This window comes from Gopherus evgoodei, chromosome 5 (genome assembly GCF_007399415.2).
Source record: "Gopherus evgoodei ecotype Sinaloan lineage chromosome 5, rGopEvg1_v1.p, whole genome shotgun sequence".
Taxonomy (NCBI): Eukaryota; Metazoa; Chordata; order Testudines; family Testudinidae; genus Gopherus; species Gopherus evgoodei.
In genome coordinates, this window is record NC_044326.1 from 121,103,377 (window position 1) to 121,124,956 (window position 21,580).

General features: G+C 39.8%; 1 protein-coding gene across 1 annotated transcript in view; it reads right to left on the minus strand.

The window, feature by feature from the left end:
- The window catches only part of GRID2 (glutamate ionotropic receptor delta type subunit 2), a 1,091,344-nt gene that overhangs the window by 931,238 nt on the left and 138,526 nt on the right, over positions 1-21,580 (minus strand). The window lies entirely within an intron of this gene.

Here is a 21,580-nt window from a genome sequence, read left to right on the forward strand (position 1 = left end):
ATTTGTTTTTGTTTTTAAACTTTCATGCTTTACTTCACACTATGAGTGTTGTTTATACTATAGAAACTGACCTCTGCTGACATAAGGTCCCTAGTCCCACACTACTAAAATAAATGGGAGCTTCGCCCTTCGCCTTTGACTTTAATAGGGACCAGGTATCAAATATGAAACTCTCCCTCTGCTACTGAGGCTCCTTAGCACTGCAACAATTATATGAAACACGGCAGTTTCTGCAATGTAAACAGGACCCTAGACATGATATTATTGATGTAGTCAACACTAGAGCACAACTGTTGCCAACTATTAAGATACTAATGAAACTTAAGAATAAATTTAAGAATAAAACAAAGTCACATCACTCCTTTGTGCTCAACTCTAGGCTATGGAATGATAGGAAAGTGAGTGTGCACAAGGAAATGCACAAACGCTTGCACTCCTATCGTATTTTCAATTAATCAATAGTTCCAGCAGTTCACAACCTCAGTTAAAGGCAGTGCTAAGAATCCATGAACCTTTCCTAGAGAAGTCCTCCCATAGCTTGTTTAACTAAGAACATAGAATATGAATAGACACCTAGGACAGGATTTTCCAAGTATTCAGCACCAAACTTCAGTGAGAACAGATTTAACCCAGTCCTGAGCACTTTTGCCCATTGATTTGGTTATAAATCAATGCCATGCTGTTATCCTTACAAGAGATATTCTGATGTACATAATGTTACAAGGGAAAAGTTGTTTTAAAGAAAAAAAATTAAGACACTGAAGCAGTCAATGTATCGAAATGTTAACTAAATGCTACAGTTTTGTTACTTTCATTAAAATCAACCAACTGCATTATTTATAATACTTGATTCAGGACCTGCTTTGTCACACAGTAAAGTGTGCTTTCCTGCAAAACTCTGACAATAATTTTACCAGATTATATAATCCTCAATTTCTATTTTAACAGACGAAAAATTTTAAAACACAGACCTGGTTAACCTGCAACTGGGTTATCCAGATGTCTCTGTATCTGAAAGGCTTAAATTATAATCAACATGGTCACTTGGGATGTATTGTTGATGGTTTATTTTTAAACCAGAGGAAAATGAAGTATACAGATTGATTTCAATTATCAGGCTTGATCACGAACAACTGTATGGGACATAAGGTCTATCCAGCAATTATAAAAATGCATCTAATGTATTACCACAAGCAGGAAAAGGTCAGGTCAAGTCACTTTTTGGATTCAGATGCCGATACTGATTCCAAAATGTTACAATATCTGGAGAACAAACTGGAAATAACCATCTCTCTGATTTGCTTTAATTCCCCAAGCAATCTTGCAGTATTAATAACTTCTCTCTCTCCTTTGAATACATCTTTAAAAAAAAGTCAGGCACTCTGCAATTCTCAGCACAAATTTTCAGTTCTGTCTACAACGTTTATGTTTGGACATTGGACACTATTTCTGAAGGAATAAGATAAATGTTCATAAAAACACTGTGTACCATGGTTGTATGATTTGATGCTGTTGCAAGCACCACTGAACTTCCCATTCTGATGTTAACCAACTTCGTGTTTCTGGGACAGTTCACACACAGACAGAACAAGTATATACAGGCTTGCAAGCCAGACTACAGCACAATAATAAAATTCATGCCTCCTCAATTTCCTCTCTCTTCTAACACTTTCTTAATGAAGCAAAGGGCCCTCTATTTTCCAGTTAACTGGGCTGTTGTAACATGCGTCTTTTCTATTAAAACAGAATGCAGAGCAAAGCAAACACCCGCCACCTGTCCAACCAACCAGAAAACTACCAACGTATCACTCATTTAATGTATTCACACAGAACATTAGGGATGGGCAAACCTCAGGATGGGAGAAAAACAGGTTTCATTCCGATATTATTAGCTCTCAAAATTTGGATGTTTATCCAAATCTTATATGAAGTTTATTTACAGTTTGTTGAACTCTATTGGAAGTTTCATGAGAATAGTATCCCCTCCCCCCTCTTCTCCTGCCTTCTTTTCAGCAACAGATTGAAAATGCCACAGCAACTTCTCTCATCTATCCCAGTTGCACACATGTAGCATGGTAGTGAAGACAAGCCCTCGGATTTTCATCAAGCATTCTCAGCTCCTCACTCAAAAGGGCAGGACTTTCCCAGATCCTCGTTTACATGGGAAGCAGAGAGCCAGTCTCAGGCCCTCCTAAATGGGCAAATACTCACCAGAACCCAGCTCACATGACGGGCATCGGGGTCCAACCCCCTGTACATGGGCATGAGCCCCTCAGATCCTGGCACACACTTGGTGGCAATGAGAGGGGTTCAGATGCCCCTTGAATGACAAGAGCCCCCAGATCTTGGCCTATGCATGGGAGGGGAGAATGCAGAGCTGACAGGTACCCTATTCTCTCCCAGTCCCTGTCGCTCACACTACTCCCCTTCTCACTCCTCCATTCCCCCTACCAACAAGCTTCCCTATCTCTCTCGCCTCCCTTGCCACCCATCTCTATTTATCCCCCTCCCCAGCCCTCTTCCCCTTTCTACAGCCCCAAACCCCTCTCCACAGTGTTCCCACTCCTCCTCCTCTCAGGAAGCATTTGCATGTCTGGAGGAAAGGTGGGGGGGGAAATCAAAGTCTTTTGGGGGGGTGGGATGTGCTGGGAGAGCTGGGGTTACCATTCCTCCCACATCTGAGCCCCCAACCTCTCTGCACCCCACTGCTGTACACCCTCCTCCCCATAAGGCCGCTTCCTTTTGCTGCAGCTACAAAACCCTCCCCCCACACTTATGCCCCCTAAAACCCATTGCAGGAAGCAGTCATGTCTAGTCCCCTCCCCCCGAGATACTTGGCTTTTATTCTCCCCAAAATTAAAACTGCAAACCATGAGTCACAAATTGTAACCTCCTCAAGCCACTCAGTTCAAAACTCATTTTGTCTTACCTGGGGGCTTTTGATTAATTTGTCCTTAATTCTGTTAATTAAAGGATGAGTTCACAGCCACCAAGACATCTCTGATTCATCCTGTCAATAGTACCTCTCAGTTTAACAGCATAAGGTGAAAGAAGCCAACTTTGGGGGAGGGAGGCACAGTAACTCAGGAATCCCCCTCAGTCAAATACTCAGTTGGGAATAGTAAAGCTACCCTACATCCCCATGAGGCACACCACATTTCAAAGCAATCTGATTAACCAGTTGGATAAAAGTTATAAATCATATAAAATAGCAGGAATGGAAACCCTCTAGCTGTTTTTCTGTATTGGACCACGCTCAGTGTAAAAAAATATTTTCTTAGATTTTCAATTTGGGCCCCCAAAATTTTAGCGAGTGCCATATGCAACTTTGGATAGAACTCGACAGATTGAGACCATTTTGATTCTTATCATATCATGAGCTTGATATGTAGCTCAAGGCAAACAAAAACCCATCTCACCCACCCCCTTTTTTTTTTTTTTTTTTTAAAATAAATAGCTATTTTTTTTCTGGACTTATATCTCTGGAACTCCCCACTCACATTATTCCAAATTTGGGTCACTAACCTACCCTCCTGAGATGCACCTAATTTCACATAAATTCAACTAAATAATTCAATTCTGGAGGACTTAAAAGGTTGACCTTTAAACAGATGTCTTGATGCAACCTTGATTATAGTGTCACTCCTACACCATTATAATCTAAAACCCTGTTGCGCTGAAAATCTGAAGGCAAAAAGCGGAAGCAGAGCATATGCTGAAGAGGTGCTGTTATACAACAGTGCTACTGTGACCTCCAGAACTGAAAATACCCCAGAACAGTTCCCAGGACCCATTATAATCCTGGCCAACCCAGGACTGTTGCCAATTATGGTTATTCTTGCCATCAAATTAAAGTAATCTTTTGCATTCTCTCAGGAGAAAAAAAAAAGAGAAGTGGTTTGATTGTTTAGAAATGAGGTGTGGTCATAACCAGATTTGTTTTTTATATCTGATCCCTATATCCGTAATGGGCTAAATCCAAATCCCCAATTTCTAGATAATGAAAACAAAAATCAAAATTTCACACTGCAAGCCCATCCTTTAGCTTTATCCCAAAAACAGGAAAGAAACTGATATGTCTAAACATCACAGGTCCAGACAATGACAACTTTGTATATTTAAAAATAGGTATCAAGTTACTAATATGAGACTTCCAGAACAATGCTTTGGTGAGCACTGCTGTTCAAACAAAGTTAAGAAGTGTCTTCTCTCCTGACAAACTTTAGTCCTTATTAAACATTAAAGATAAACGTGAGTACTGTATATACTCTTTTTAACCAGGCTGGTATAAAACGTAAAGCTACTTTTGTTAACAGAATAATGAACAAATATGGAATTGTCACATGGAGTATGAAGTTCCATTACTGAAGTCTTTGGATGAACCCTTAAATATTTTAAACATTTGCCATATTTTAAACTGTTGCCCAATATTTGTGTAGTTGTCATTTATGTGAGTGTGAGGCAAGCTCAAAATGCTACTATTCTGAGATGGTAGTGCTTTGTAATCACTTTACATTGGTGCAAGGCCTTCTCTTCATAGGATGAAAGAAGTGTTCTTATCTTGCGCTCCCTGAAACAAGGTATAAGTTAGCGATTGAAATATAGGGCAGGTCTGCACTACCACCCAGTCCATCTAACTTGCATCGCTCAGGGGTGTGAACAAGACTGAGAAACGCAAGTTACAGTTACCTAGGTGTTGTCCACACCAGTGCTATGTTGGTGGGAAACACTCTCTCATCTGCATAGAACGTCTACACCAGACTGCTACAGAAGTGTTGCTGCATCGGTGCAGCTGTGCCAATGTAATGCTTCAGTGCAACCTGCCCGTAGTCTTCACCTCAACCTCTTAACATGTTAAAACTTTAACGGTCTTGTCTTCGCTAGGATTTTACCTTGCCTTAGCTGCCACATGTTAGCTAACATGAGTTAAGAACACTTTTCCAAGTGAATAGGCACCTTAAGTGACTATCCAAATTTCAACGAAATGGTGAATTGGGGTCTTCAGATAGACTTCTCTTTGAACCACACCCTCTTTCATCCAAAAGGAAAGTAACAATGTGATCTGCCAGTGCCTCACACAATAGATTCATGGCTATGCCTACCAACTTTACAAACTGACATCCTTATGTGTAAGAGGTCAGGTAAATGTCAAGTTACTAGCTAGTTTCCACTAAATGACTGAGATTTTCTCTCAAACCCTATCAGTTCTGGAAGTTGACCCACATGTTGAACTGTGTGTGCTGAAGCTAGAAAGCTTATTTTATCTTGTACAGGTCAAACAAGTTCTCAAATTGGTATGAAAATTTAAAACATATTAGCACGTTTCATTTTTCACTCTGTTATTTTTATGACTGACTTAGTGCTATTTAACAATTACAAAGAATATTTTGAGACTGAAAATATCCATTAGGTGTTGATGAAGGATCAGAAGTCATTATTTGACTTTTTCCTGGGTCTTATCTCAGGCTCTCAGCCTACATACACAAAGTGCTACATTAGCTCTGAGTGATCAGTGTACTGTACCTAAGCACACACTATAAACTGATGCATTAAAATCCCATATTGGTTCATTTTATTTATATTCTTTCTAATTAGCTAAAGAAATTGCTAGAAAATATAATTTATCATTTACAATGATGCCTCTACAGAGAAGGGAGTAACATACAGCAGTTAATATTCTGCACTTCTACGGACAGTATCATTAGACTTATTTTATGGATAAATAAACTGAGGCATGGAGAAGTTAAGAGATTTGTCAGAAGTCCAAGCACATCAGTAGCTGAGCCAGGAATGTGTTTTAGGAATCCTGATCCCAAGTCCCATACTATAACCATGAGTCAACAGTATCTTCTAGCTCTGCATGGGGGCTAGAGAGAGCACAAATGAAAATTTTGTTTATTTTAGAAACTTGATTATTTGATCTTTTAAAGATAAGCTGAAGTTGTTTCCAGCTACTAATTTATATTCAAAATGTGATGTAACCAATGTTGTTCACCATTAGCTTTGAAAATGATTATTTTGCAAGTTACATCAAGTTAAATTTAAGTCATCAGCAATGGCAAGTGTCCCTTAGTTTTTGACAGTATTCCTTTAGTGCCTGAAATACAATGAAGGATTTTAAAAGAGATGCTCGATAGTCTACAGGGTGCTTCAAGTAACATTGGGATAAAGTTTTCTGGCAAAAGAACACTGTGGAAGATATATCATGGCTCTACAGCATTCTCGTCAAAGAGAAATACCGAGTTGCATTGGTGCAAAGTAAAATGGGCAGGTGTCCTGAAACTTTAGGCTGGATAACTACTATTAAAAAGGAAGTGTAAGATGCAGATCCTTTCAAATCTCTTGAGGAGAAGAAAAAAACAGTAAGTTTAGTCTGGCAGCATGCTTTGATGGTAGAAGCACCTGATTCTATTGTGTAAGTGGAAATAGCTGTCCCTTCCAGAGATGGAAAGGCAGCTCAAGATGCATGGGTTACCACAGGATGGCAACTTGAAAAAACATGGTAAGATAACCAAGCCTTTGTGGTTACAAGCATTTGCGATTACAAACACGGAACTAGTGAGTGCCTGTAGCTCGGCCTAAGTGTAGTTTTATTTTAGTGTTGGTTCTTCTAATTTTGTATTGCTGTTGACATTTTCTTCTAGCTTGTTTCAAGGTACTAGTGTATTTTTTTTTTGAATCCTTGCATAGTAGCTCAGTAATAGGGTCAGATTCTGTAAATAAGCTGTTCATCTTTTTATCTGTTTATTCCTACTTTATGCAGATTGCATTGTTTTACATAGCTACAGTAATATCAAAGAAAGAGTAATTAATTAATAAGTACGAAGTACAAAGCATGCTACTTCATATTAAAAAATGGATATGGAGAGATTACTTTTAAGCCCTGAATAAAATAGAACACTTTAAATAAAGGTCACTGAAAACGAATCATTTTACTCTCTGATTACAAAAAAAAAAAAAAATCCACTCAATTTTATTCCAAAGCTGGAAGTAGATATGAATCAAGGTTGTCAGACAGTATTTAAATAGAAATGTCAGAGATGATATCCTGCCAATCGCAGATCTCAAACAATGAGCACTGAAAGAAACTCAGGTAACTAAACAAACAATCCAATTATCTGGAATTAAAAGACATCTGTAGACTCATAAACAAAGGATCTTTAAAGCTCAGCAAGCAGACTCAATATCTGGCAGAGACAGCTGGACAAAAAAACTCAAGGTAACAAGTCAAAGTGTCCAGAGGTGAAGGATCTACATGTGTCCTGAAAGCAGGAAAATAGCTTTTGTGAAAAGGACATTGTCACAACAACAAAAACACCCACCATTTCCAGAAAGCAAGGACAAAAAAAAAAATAGGATGTCATATATATGTCACCAGTGAATGGTAGAATTTCACTAGAGCAATTATACAGCTGTCTACAACCTGATTTTTAAAATGTTAAAAATACAGGAATAATTTTTAATCTACTAATCACAATAGGCCAACCTTAAAATACTGGGTTGTTTGGGATTCAGCTATCCAAGCAACCGAAGAGTCAGAAGATTAATTGAAAATTATCCTAACCTTCAGGGTCAGGAGAGTTGGACTGATGATGTCATGAAAACATGTTTTATCATTACATTTTACAGTACATTAGTGCATCTGGCTGGGCTAGATATACAGCCTTTCATAACTGACCAGAACGAAGAATACACAATAAAGAAAGCATACAATTCTTCAAGCTTCTATAAAAATGGTTGGTTTAAGGTTTGCATAAGGTTTAGGTTCAGTTATTTTATCTGAACTGGTTTGCCTAAACCAATCATTTTTCATGGTATTTTTCAAGATATCTTCCTGATCCAACACTGTCAAAGTATAACAAAGTATAACTGGATGGATCAGGTGAGAACCATCCCCCTAATGGTTTCAGTGAGGCCAGGATTAGAACACAAGAACGGCCATACTGGGTCAGAACAAAGGTCCATCCAGCCCAGTATCTTGTCTGCTAACAGTGACCAATGCCAGGTGCCCCAGAGGGAGTGAACCTAAAAGGTAATGATTAAGTGATATCTCTCCTGCCATCCATCTCCACTCTCTGACAAACAGAGGCTAGGGCACCATTCCACCATATGTCTTCAGTTACTTGCTCCTCATCTCTTCCACTGTTTGGCATCAAAGTGCCAATTTTTAGGATTTCTTTTAGCAAGTTTTTAAATCAGTCTCTTATGTTCCTTGTGATACCTTTGCACCCGTGCCTAGGCCAACTCCATTAATTGATCAACAGGAGATGTTTCTGCAGGCAGTTAGCAGACTCATCTTAGCACAGTACCAATGTCATCCCAACACTACTAAAGGAAAAACTGACTCTGGGGGGAATGAAAAACTTCTTTTTTCAGTCAGTCACACTCTTTAGCCTCACAGTGCTAAGAGGCAAGAATGGAGAACAGTGTCTTGTCAATGGTTGGTAAGTTGAGCTAACCAGCAGGTGGCCTTGAAGTAAGAAGTCCCAGTCACCTTGGTGAGATACTGGCTGACAATCCAGTATCCCCTACTCACACAAACATACTGCTTCTGGTTGCTATCTAGGCTTAACGAGGGGGCAGGCGGGGGGAAGGAGGATGAGAAAGCTCAGGAAATTGAAATCCTCTACCATCACTTACTGAGCTTTAAAGAACAGCACAGAAAAATATATCATTTTATAGCCATCTGTAGAGACTGACAATACCACAAACCACTCAAACTTTGAGCTTGTGGTTAACTATAGTAGGATGAACACAGTGTTCATACAACCTAGTTTCTTTCATTTGTATGTGTTGTAACAACGCACCTTTTTCTCACATTAGGGCTCAGTGTTTCTCCCTTTGGCATTGAGTTGGTTTGAGGTAAATCAGTCCCACTCCAGAGATGTAATACTTCATGTTGGTTTATTTAAAATATTTACAGGATAGGCTTTAGGAATGTAATGTATGTTTGTTTAAAGAATCCCTGCTACTAGAGTACTGCCTCCTCTTATGCTGGCTACCAATCACAAGCCACCCTCTGTAAACCACTTTGGCCCCAGCTATGATAGGAACCAAGCCCTCCTTTCCAAATATAGACAAACAAGATTTCCCCTTATAGGGCAAAACAGCTCTTTATCCAAGTGAAGCCTAACTGCATACAACTCTTCTACAGCTTGCTTTTCATCCCTCCGCCTCCTTTCTCTCTCTCTGCAAGAGGATTTTAAAGATCACAGGCTGCCCTTCTTTAGACTCAGGTGTTCATAATTAACCTGAGGTAACCTCTTTCCATTCATTCCATTTTAAGACTGATTTGCCTGCTTCAACCAGCCTTCCAGAACCATCAGATCTGACTTTGTCACAACGTGTCTGTACGTATACATATATTTTGTATCAGATAGAATGAATATATTCCACTGTGGCTTCAGGGTTGTATTGACAGAAGCTTGGGATGGATGCATTAAGTGGAAAAGTTGACAGTCATTTGCAATGACCTACACAAAGCTTTGTACCATTCCACACCATAGTATATTTTATTTAAAGAAGGATGGATTGTCGGTCCCCCTCCTCATTTTTAAGCAAGATAGTTTGTCATGTTTGAAGTAATTTTGGCAGAGGTGGATTAGTGGGCTGAGTATAGGTGAAACATTCAAACACACAAGTCAAACAGTTTATCAAAAGGATATTCTCTGACAGGTCACAAACAATGCAACACATTTTTCCCTGCTGATGATCAGAACCCTCCAATATTGTTTATATTGTCTGTACTTATAATTCCTAATACATGACATTTAAAATCACACATGACTATCCAAAAAGAATACTGTATTCCTTTAATAAGGTTAGTATGAGCTCCTGCCCTTATAAACCTGGTCTCCATCCATCCGGAAAAAAATAATATGTGCAATCTAAAACATTGTCTTTTTCACATTTCCCGAGCATTATTTGATGGGCCTGCAGTTTTCTGGGTTATATTTCTAACTTTTTCAATAGTATTACAATGTTTGTACTATACTGGGCCCTTATTCACACTCGTTCTTCATTTGTCTACTGCTGCTAACTGCTCTGGAATAACCTAATCCTGGAGACTTGTTGGCTCTGAGTTTTTTACCTCTCATCACGTCTGCCTCAGTGATCCTAATTTAGGCTGCATGGTCAGGAAGGTTCTCTCTCTTGCAAATGTGTACGGAAATATTCTTTTAATGCTTCAGCAATTTTAGTATCTTGGGTGACTACATTCCTTTTTAGAAATATATAATATTGTAACTTCCTCCTTCCCTGACCTATTTCGGGGTGGGGTAGTTGGAGTTACCCATAGAGGCTCTTAACTATGTGTCGGTTTTTGCTTAATAGTGTTTTTTTTTAAATCAATGTTTAATACTGGTCTAATCTTTTTGTTGATTGTTTTTGAAACTGTGTCTAATATTTTCTCCCTTTTCAAGCCTTTACTTATTGATTCCTTTTGGAGATTATATTTTTTTCAGGAGTTTTCACACAATTATGTTCATCCATGTTTTAAGCAAAACCAGTATTTGTTTTGAAATTCACTGCTTTTAAAGAAAAACCAACATTAAAAAATCTGGTTGGGTTAAAAGACTTTCTGGTCCTATTTGAAAAACATTGTTTTAGTAACTTAAACATGGGTAAGAAAAAACATTCTTTTGTTTCCCCTCCAAGATATTATTAACATCATATGCAGAATAGCTGGCACATTTTAATATCTACCTTCTATTATCATAATATTTGACCATCCCCAATCATGGATATATTTATCCTGACAATAACCCTGTAAGATGACACTTTATTATCCCATTTTACAGATAAACTCAGATTAAGTGATTAGCCCAAAGGTACATAGGAAGTCTGTGGCAGAACATGAACTTGGACCCCATTCTCCTGTATCCTAAGTAAGTGCTTTAAACCACTGGATTATACTTCCCATTTATCAATAATTCTGCTATTAGCACTCTCCTGGAAATACAGCCGTAATGAGCAAGCCCATCCTAAACCTTATGTCCCTGATTGAATCATAGTGTGACATGCTGGATCACAGAAACCCCCTTGGGAGCTGCCACCGGATATGCCAAGACTACTTCTACCCCTGCCTTCCCTGCCAGCTCAGGACTCCAGCACCTGTCTTGCTGAGCCAGACACTCCCATCTGCTCCAACACAGACCCAGGGTCTGAATTACTTGCCCCAAAGCTGCAGGTTTACCTGAAAGCAGCTCACAGAAGTGTTCCTTCCTTTAACACTCAGATGCCCAACTCCCAATGGGGTATAAACCCAAATAAATCCATTTTACCCTGTATAAAGCTTATACAGGGTAAACTCATGAATTGTTTGCCCTCTAGAACACTGATAGAGAGATATGCACTGTTGTTTGCTCCCCCAGGTATTAATACATACTCTGAGTTAATTAATAAGTGAAAAGTGATTTTATTAAATACAGAAAGTAGGATTTAAGTGGTTCCAAGTAGTGACAGAACAAAATAAGTCACCAAGCAAAATAAAATAAAATGTGTAAACTATATCTAATCAAACTGAATACAGATAACCTCACCCTGAGAGACGCTTCAGTAAGTTTTTTCCTCAGACTGGACACCTTCCAGACCTGGGCACAATTCTTTCCCCTGGTACAGCTCTTCTTCCAGCTCAAGTGGTAGCTAGGGGATTCTTCATGATGTCTCTCTCCACTTTGTTCTGTTCCACCCCTTTATATATCTTTTGCATAAGGCGGGAATACTTTGTGTCTCTCTGGGTTTCCACCCCCACCCCCCCCCCCACACACACACACTGGAAAAGCACCAGGTTAAAGATTCCAATTCATGTGACATGATTACATGTCACTGCAAGACCCCAAGCTTTCATTCCCCCTAACCTGATTCACAAGAAGGCTTGCCTGCAAACAGCCATCCAGTCAATTGTCCTGGTTGATGGGAGCCATTAAGATTCCAAACCATCATTAATAGCCCACACTTTGCATAATTACAATAGGCTCTCAGAGTTATATTTCATATTAACTTCAGATACAAGAGAGATACCTTTATACAAATAGAATGACCACACTCAGTAGACAATAAGCTTTGTAATGATACTTTACAAGAGACCTTTTGCATGAAGCATATTCCAGTTACATTATATAAAAAAATGCTAATGAGTGAATAAACTAAATAGACTTCAATGTCACACGTAGAATATCAGGGTTGGAAGGGACCTCAGGAGATCATCTAGTCCAACCATCGGCTCAAAGCAGGACCAATCCCCAACTAAATCTTCCCAGCCAGGGTTTTGTCAAGCCTGACCTTAAAAACCTGTAAGGAAGAAGATTCCACCACCTCATTAGATAACCCATTGCAGTGCTTCACCACCCTCCTAGTGAACAAGTTTTCCCTAATATCCAAGCTAAACCTCCCCCACTGCAACTTGAGACCATTACTCCTTGTTCTGTCATCTAGTACCACTGAGAACAATCTAGAGCCATCCTCTTTGGAACCCCCTTGAAAGCAGCTATCAAATCCCCCTTCATTCTTCTCTTCTGCAGACTAAATAATCCCTCAGCTTCCCCTCATAAGTCATGTGCTTCAGCCTCCTAATTATTTTTTGTTGCCCTCCACTGGACTCCTTCCAATTTTTCCACGTCCTTGTAGTGTGGAGCCCTAAACTGGACACAATAACTCCAGATGAGGCTTCACCAATGCCGAATAGAGGGGAATGATCACATCCCTCGATCTGCTGGCAATGTTCCTGCTTACACAGCCCAAAATGCTGTTAGCCTTCCTAACAACAAGGGCACACTGTCAACCCATATCCACCTTCTCATCCACTGTAACCCCTAGGTCCTTTTCTGCAGAACTGCTGCCTAGCTATTCGGTTCCTAGTCTGTAGCAGTACATGGGATTCTTCCATCCTAAGTGAAGGACTCTGCACTTGTCCTTGTTGAACCTCATCAGATTTCTTTTGGCCCAATCCTCTAATTTGTCTAGGTCCCTCTGTATCTTATCCCTACCCTCCAGCATATCTACCACTTCTCCTAGTTTAGTGTCATCTGCAAAGTTGCTGAGGGTGCACTCCATGCCATCCTCCAGATCATTAATGAAGATATTGAACAAAACCGGCCCCAGGACTGACCCTTGGGGAACTTCACTTGATACAGACTGCCAACTAGACATGGAGCCATTGATCATTAACCGTTGAGCCCGATGATCTAGACAGCTTTCTATCCATCTTATAGTCCATTCTTCCAGCCCATACTTCTTTATCTTGCTGGCAAGAATACTGTGGGAGACCATATCAAAAGCTTTGCTAAAGTCCAGGATTAACATATTCACTGCTTTCCCCCCATCCACAGAGCCAGTTATCTCATTATATTGAGGCCAGAATTGTCTTATCCTTAGCCAAGGGCAATATTTAATTGTAAATCAAGCTTACAGGTGGAGTCGGCCTTGAGCAGGGTATCTGTAGATCCTACCCCGTCCCCTGCCACTGCAAGATGTATCATTATTATATATTTCATAGTGTTTTGTCTTGTGGCACTATGACCCAAACAGATTACATTGAAAGTTTATTCTATAGTCTAATGGAGGCTGTGTATTGGGGAAAATCACCACCATGGAAGTACCCCCCTATTCCAGGATGCAACATTGCAGATGTTCTTACATGCTAACATGTCCTATTGTCTTCCATTCTGGTTCTGCCACATACTGCAACTGCTGCGGCCCAGCACTCTGGTCAGGTTCCCTTTCAAGTTCAGTCTCATGAGAGGGGGGCTGAGGGTGGGGGACACTTCTGCATGTGTAACAAAAGTTCAACTAAAGGTCCTAAACCGAATCCATCTAAAAGTTTCTTTGGACCTTGCTGGGCTACTCTTCAGCCTTCCTTTGGAGTTCAGTTCTCCTCCCCTCTGGGCTGGCTTTCAGTTTTTACCTGCTCTGTTATAAAGTACTGACTCCAACTGTTTTCCCTAGAATCCCTCTCAGTCTACTCCTCACTAGAGCTCCCTGCTTTTTGCCCCTGATCCCAGTCTCTAGTGTTCTTAGTTTTTCCAACTGAGCACCGCCTCCCAGGACTTTCTCCATAGAGGCCCTTTTTCCTAGCAGGTTCCCACAACCTCCCATCCCTTGCAGGCCCTACCTCAGGGCCTCCCACAGTAGCCTAACCTGCTTCCTATAGCTATTCTCCTGCGTTCTCTCAGCTTTCCGCCCCCCTCCCCTTAAATAAATATGAGGCCAGGTGCTGATCTGGCTAATATTACCCCCTCAGGCATCTTATTATGGCATAGGTGGGGTTAGCACCTATTCCCTTTAAAAGAGCCAGACACATGATCACAAACTTTTTCTGGATATTCATCTTATATTTATCCTCTCAATTTTATCCCATTTCTTCTACTTACACTACTTTTCATCATACTGAATAAATGGTTCTCCAGCTTTTCTAATCCATATATAATTTCAAAGCGGAATCGTTTTATGAAACATCTCTCCCACTTGGGTCCAAACCCTGACTGCTTGTTTTGTAAAATATTTCAGGAGGGGATCTGAGGAACTCAATGAAAGGTCACAGCTTGAAAAATACTGCCAAATATTTTCTCTCCTTCCTTGGTGTCTAAGGTTCTTACATATGCAAAATGTAATAATGCAATTCCCAAAAGATTTATGCTTTGCACATATCTGAAGAGAAAAATTAAGTCTAGGTTCCAAATTTGCCCCTTTCACAACTCCATTGCAGTCAATGAAATGATGTCACAGATCAGGTACTTTTGTCCAAGGCCCTCTTAAATTTTTTCAAAGTAGACTGACTGAAATTTTATGATTTTTGTTCTTCTAAATTTCATTTCTAATCCCCACTGTATTAACCACTTTAATTTATCTCTTAAAAGCAGGCAGAACTGTATTTAGTATATGACTTATGATATAGAGTGGTGAAAGCACACAGTTTATTTTCATTTGTTTATGTAATAATCTATCTCGTTCAATAATAATAAACCTTGCTCACAGGCCCTTTTCCCGCCTCAGGTACAGAATGGATGGAAAGGTTTGGTGTAAACAAAAGATCTGCATAGTTTTCAAATTCCAGCAAAGGCTGAAATTCTTTTTAAAAGTCCTGGAAAAAGCTTCTGAAGAAAGGGGATTATGTTAAACTACTACATGTGAGTACTTGCACTCCATCTGGTATAGTTTGTATAGAAAGGGACACTTTTTTTAAAACAACAGGAGGAACTCAATTCCCCAAACCCCTCACCAGAGCTCTGGAACAAAGACACTGAAGAAGTCAGTCAAGGTGCTGACAATTCCTTTTAACTCTGGTGACAAATATAGTATCATCAACTGCAGCGATGAGAGATTATTAGAGATGAGTTAATGCAATGCACTTGATATACTGTATTTTGTGTGTCATGGGACATTGCTTACTTAACATAACAGGGGGAATAAGGTTCTCAAAAGCACAGACACAAAAGCAATTAAATAAGGAAGATGAGAATCTGACCATGCTGTTTACAACCAGGAACATACAGGCAATTACTTTCCATAAAATGTGATCTGATAACATTTGAATTTAAACTCTGTATCCATCCAACTAATCTTATAGTGGTTTAATTTTCTAGGAACTGTGTCTCAAACAAGAAGTGTGTGGTCCAGAAAAGAAAACATTTTAAGCGTTCTAAAGGGACATAATACTGCTGTTTATCTTTTACATGTGTCTGAAACATTGGCTTCTCCTTAGAATGAGAATTTTGCTCATGTAATCATGGAAAAGAAACAATATCATATTACTTATGGAATCGCAACTCACCAGCACAGTAAAAGTTTTGAATGTTGTGCATCAAACACTCATAGCAAACTGTTTGCCAGTGTAATAAAACAAACATTTAAAGTTGTTGAGTAAGTTCAGAAAACAAATGTATTCAAGAAAATTGCAAATATGGTGAGGGCTGTAAAAAGCAACAAGCTATTCTCCCATCTGGTAATTACAGGGTTATTCATTATGCAGCATACAAGAGAGCTTCTAAATAGAGGATTACAACTGGATGTAATAAAAAGTGTGACACCCAGCAGTTCTTCAGGCCATGTCTACACTTACAGTTTTGCAGCGCTGGTAGTTACAGCTGTGTTTGTACAGCTGTGTAGGGCCAGCGCTGCAGTGTGGCCACACTGACAGCTACCAGCGCTGCAGTGTGGCCACATTTGCAGCACTTGCAGCGCTGTTGGGAGTGGTGCATTGTGGGCAGCTATCCCAGCATTCAGAGTGGCTGTAACGTGCTTTTCAAAAGAGGGGGTGGGGTGGAATGTGACAGGGAGCGTGGAGGAGACAGACAGAATGGATTTTTGGAGTTGACACAGTTCTCAGCTCCCTGCCTTGCAAGTTCTAAGGACTGTGCCTACCTTCAATCATTTTAAAAGTTCTAACTCCCTTCCCCCACTCCTCTCTCATTCACTAAATGCAAATTATGTACTTCTAAATACCCATCAGACCAGATCAGCAACTGCTCAACACGGACTTCCCCCTCCCCCCGCCCTGTGAGAGTGATGTTTCTCTCTTCAAGCAAACAGCTGTGAACATTCCAAAGTAATTCCCCTGCCTGCCTCCGCTCGCTCAGCAAACAGGAGCTGTGTTTGTTTTTTAAATAAGCAGTTTGGCTGAACTCCGAGCTCTCCCTTTCTTCCGGTTTGTTGTGGACAGGAATTCTGGGATACCTCCTTATACCCCGGAGGTCAATAAAAGCGCTGGTGGGCGTCCACACTTGCTGACTAGTGCTGGATCACCAGCGCTGGAATCCCTACACCCGAGGCTCGACCGGGTGTACAGCCAGCGCTGCAACCAGGGAGTTGCAGCGCTGGCCGTGCTTTGCAAGTGTGGCCACATCCTAAGTTGCAGCGCTGTAACCCCCTCACCAGCGCTGCAACTCTCTAGTGTAGCCATGGCCGAAGACACTGAGGTCTATTCATTGGCCCCAGTCTCCAGACTGGAGTTAGGGAATGGGATCCTCACTCACATCAAGAGTCAATATCCTTGATTTAGTGACTATTCTGACACTGAGTAAATTAAAATATAAGATTCAGTTAAAGGATCCCATTGAGAAACAAGTGTTCCATGAAGCATAAAAAAATATGCAAGTTTTGTGGTGCAGTATATGCTCCTTGGGAAGACGTATGAATTCTGCCACAGTGATTGATGCTGCAAGTCATGCAGTTGTCATTGCAAGGGGAAATTTGTTCAGGACATGCTGCTTCAAAATCTGTTTTATCTGAGCTTAAATATAGAGCACAGCTATCAGATTGCAATGATGCATTTGAAATATGTAACATGTGGCTCGGAGGATGCCTTTACAATAGGTGGGTCAAAGACAGACTTGACAACCATCTCGGCTACAGATGTGAGCCATTACAATACAATCCACATAGAACCAAAATAAGTAGTGCTGACCATCCCAAGATTTTATATGGAAAACTAGCTATCAAGGGCCCTGATCCCATAAGCCGCTCTGCACAGGCACGTCAGTGCAGGGACCAGTTAGTTTCAATGAGACTTCACCCAGGCACTGGGATCTGCCCATAAGAAGCAACCCGCTTGATCGGGGCCTTGGTTTGAAACATGTATTGTACTGCCAACATGTCACCCTCCAATAATGGCTTAATTGTTGATTTAACAAATTAGAATGATACGCAGATGTGTCAAACATCACCCACAAATATTAGTTCAGTCCACAACTAAGTTCAAAGCTTTTTCTATTGACACTTACACTCTCACCTGCACTCAGGTTGTTATCTCCTCAAGGCTGAGTGCCTGTCTCTGTTGCCTCCTGAACCTACTCCTTGTAATTGAGCATGTCCCAAAGGTAACCCAAACAGACCCTTATGACCCTTATTTTGAGCAGCCAAGGATGCTGTTGAGCCTTAGTCACTTGCCTGTCCCCTTTCCCTCAGAAACAAGTTGTTGTTTCTCTCATGAGAATATTTGAGAAATTATCACAGTCAAAAATTGCAAAGCAGCAATCCTATCCCCTTTGTCTTTTTAAAGCCTAACTTTGCCTTATTGCTTACAAATTGCTGCCATCAGTTAGCATGTTGATCACTTGTGACTCCTGATTTTTAACACCAAGACTGCTGAGACTACTAACTTGCACACTCATAGCTGTCCATTCGACCTTGTCCTTCCTCCCCTTTTCTTCACATTTATATCCTTTTGTGTATTTTCTAATTTATAGATAGCAAAATACTTGGGCTGTCTGTGTTGACTGACTGTACAAAGGAGCCATAATCTGTGCATGGGGCCCTCAGGCAATACTACATCAAAAGTAAAAATCACTCGGTGACAAATAAGGTAATACAATGTTAATCACTTATCTACACAATATGAATATAAATATTATACAAGAATATTGATCTTTGTGAAATCTCTCATCTGCAAACTCGACAAACACTAAATAGCTATAATCCAAGAAAGCATACCCTCTTTCTTTCACCATCACTTATAGTTGTTTGTTTGCAGCACCAGAACTTCTACACCAGTATTTTCAGTCAGACCTTTCTGTCAGAACAACTCTAGTATATTTCTACAATGAGATGACAGGAGCTAAGGGTCATATTGATTCACTCTGGCACAACTCTAGCCCATTCCAAAGCAAGCACCACAAAAACTTCAGCTGCAGTTTCAATCAACATTCCTGTCACTGAGTGACTTCCCTTATGTGTTAGCAATCTCAATTGTCTAATTACATACATTTATTCACAAGTACAGAGAATGCGCCCTGAGGCGTTGCCATGGTGACAGATCACCTCTAGAATGTTTCAATAGTCCAGTCAGAAAAGTCTCTTTCAGTTGACTTGTGGCAGAAGTGCAATAGTTCCCAGGTCCTTGAGTCACATCCTTTTAGTAATTTAGGTCTCCTTTGTGTAGAAGTATTTGTAAAATGCCACTCCAAAAATATCTGTAATATTTTAACAGTCTTAATATTTAATATGCATCACACTACTCCATCACTTCTCGTCATTGGTCAAGGAAAGCCTGATATAAAATACCAGATAAAGGTCTAAATAATCATTCATCCCCATCTTATAGTCTAACAGTGGAAATAAGATAAATTATAACTGCCAAGATCATCATTTTTCAAAGCATAGTAAATAAGGATAAAAGCAAGTTACTGTAGGTGTCCTGCCTCCAGAAAATCTTATTTCCCCCGCTCCTCTCAGTCCAGAATACCTCTGATTCTTCTAGACAAAACCCAGTTCAAGTAAGTTACTTGACATAAGTTACTTGGGGGAGGGATAGCTCAGTGGAGTAACTATCAACTTCTGCAATCACAGCTGCCTCTACCTTACTCCCATGCCCCCTTATCATCTTTACCTGCTGCATATTGGCTAAATCCTAGACACACCTTTCCCAGAGATCTCTTCCTCTCATTTAGTAGGCCCTTTTTCCACAAGTAGTCTCATTAACTTAAATGGAAAACAAATCAATTTTAAAATGCACAGACTTCAGTACAGTGTGAAACAGAGTTCATTAAGCCTTTATGCTGAAAATGTTTTTTCCATCATGTTCCTGCAGAAACACAAATTGTATGAAATACAAAAAAAAAAAAAAAAAAGGATGTTAAGGCTGCCCAGTTCATGACTGTAAACTGCTGAGACACCCTTGGTTGAACGTTACTACAGAAACACAGAGCCATTTTATCATAAAGGAGGAAATATAAAAATGGAAGAGACTTTTCCTGCAGAGACCCTCATATGTGCCCTTTCTTCTTCATTTTATGTGGCAGACACACAGATACTACAGTGATGGATGGCAGTATGAAACCTTAAGATAGAAATGTCATTGGGTGCGAGGCCTTGTGTACACTAGGGATATTTTTAAATGTTCACTTCCATTGCTGCAACATTAACACTCTTTTGTAGAAAAGGGTCTTGCAGCAACACCCGTTTTTTAACACTACATTCAGATCTGTACAGAGCTCAAAATGGCGTGAGAAAGACCTTCAGTGTGGACTCCCAATGTTACTCTCACCAGTGAAGCTTCACCAACACAAGTAATGGGAATATTTGTTAAGATTAAAATGGCTTTAATATCAGCTTCCATCTTAACAGATGGCCAATGAACAGTTGAGAAACATCTGCCTGAGCGTGGACTGCTTCAGCAGAGAACTGTTGCTGTTGTGAGAGCCCACCACTCCAGAATACATTTATGCTCTGTGGTCCCCCATTTTCTCTCAAACATTTGGGGAGGGTACAGGGTAAGAGGTGGACAGGTTTATTTGTGAATATGATATAATTAAGCAATAGGTTGCATTACGGTTGTATGGAAAGGTGTCACTGGATTTAAGAGGCTCAATATAACTTGATTATTGGTAGTCTTAACTACTGGAAAGGGAATGCAGATCTTGGGATGGACACGTCTAGTATTTATGTTTTAGCAATCTCAATTGTTTAATTACATACATCTATGCCAAATTGCAAGCATTTTTGTTATAGTTCTTTTGGGGGAAAAAAATGTGATTAGAAACAAACTCAACAGAAAGCTCATTTCTCATCATTTTCCCTGCTTCAATAATGGCTGGAGGAAATTTGCTCGGATGTTTACAAAAATTAAAATCTTCAGACAGATACATCCTGGGTAAATTTTACTTCAAATGATGAATGTTTGAAAGACTATACATGTGTGAAAAATGGGGTTTACAATGTGAAGTATTTTGCAGTTTTACAGTGGTTGCTATTGGCAACTGTTATATTGTTCTACGCTTTCTATTAATCTGGTCTATTTTAGCTTTAGATCTCTCTCTCTCTATTAACTTTTGCATTAGAATCTTTACTTGCCTTAAAACAAACACACACACACACACACACACACACACACACACACATTTAAACTACTTGATATTAAAACAACTTCTATCCTTGGCACAAATTCTCCCCCCCCCTTTTTTTTGGTTATTTCAATAGTATACTAAAATCCAAACAAAATAGTTTCAAAGGTGTTTCAGTGCCAAGTGTTTCTGATCAGATGTCTTCTAGCTGAACAACCTCTACTCCATACCCTCTTCAGCATCTCTCCCTTGCATTTCAAATTTAACATGTTAATTACTATCCATGACATTCTCAACATTGTAGGCCCCAATTATCACAAAGATCATCTATCTTTGATGCACCACAGCATCTTCTTGCTTTAGAAAAAAATTCTGGTCTGTTTCAAAGCTAGAAGTACAAGGGTTATAGTATTCTCAGGGATAGGTCTCACCACAAATCAGTTTGGTCCAGGACACTTCTTGCAATGTGTAATAGGCATTTCTTTAAGACCTTTCCTTAACTGCACATATTATCTATTTGAATAACCTTAGCTTTTGGTCTACTAGCTGGTAGCCCACTGGTCTGATAGCCAAAGGGGATAGGCGGAAGAGATGGAGTATCACACATGTTCACTATTCATGAGGTGGGGAGGAAAACTTGTCATTTATTTTATAAAAATTGCAGATGCATCAGAGTGTCATTCAACTCACTCCTAAATAAAATTTATTATTCGCTAATAAACATGGCATTTGTCACGTGCAGTGGTTGGCATGGAAAGCAAAATAAAACCAGTAGTGTTTATCTACACATGCTTCATTCACCACAC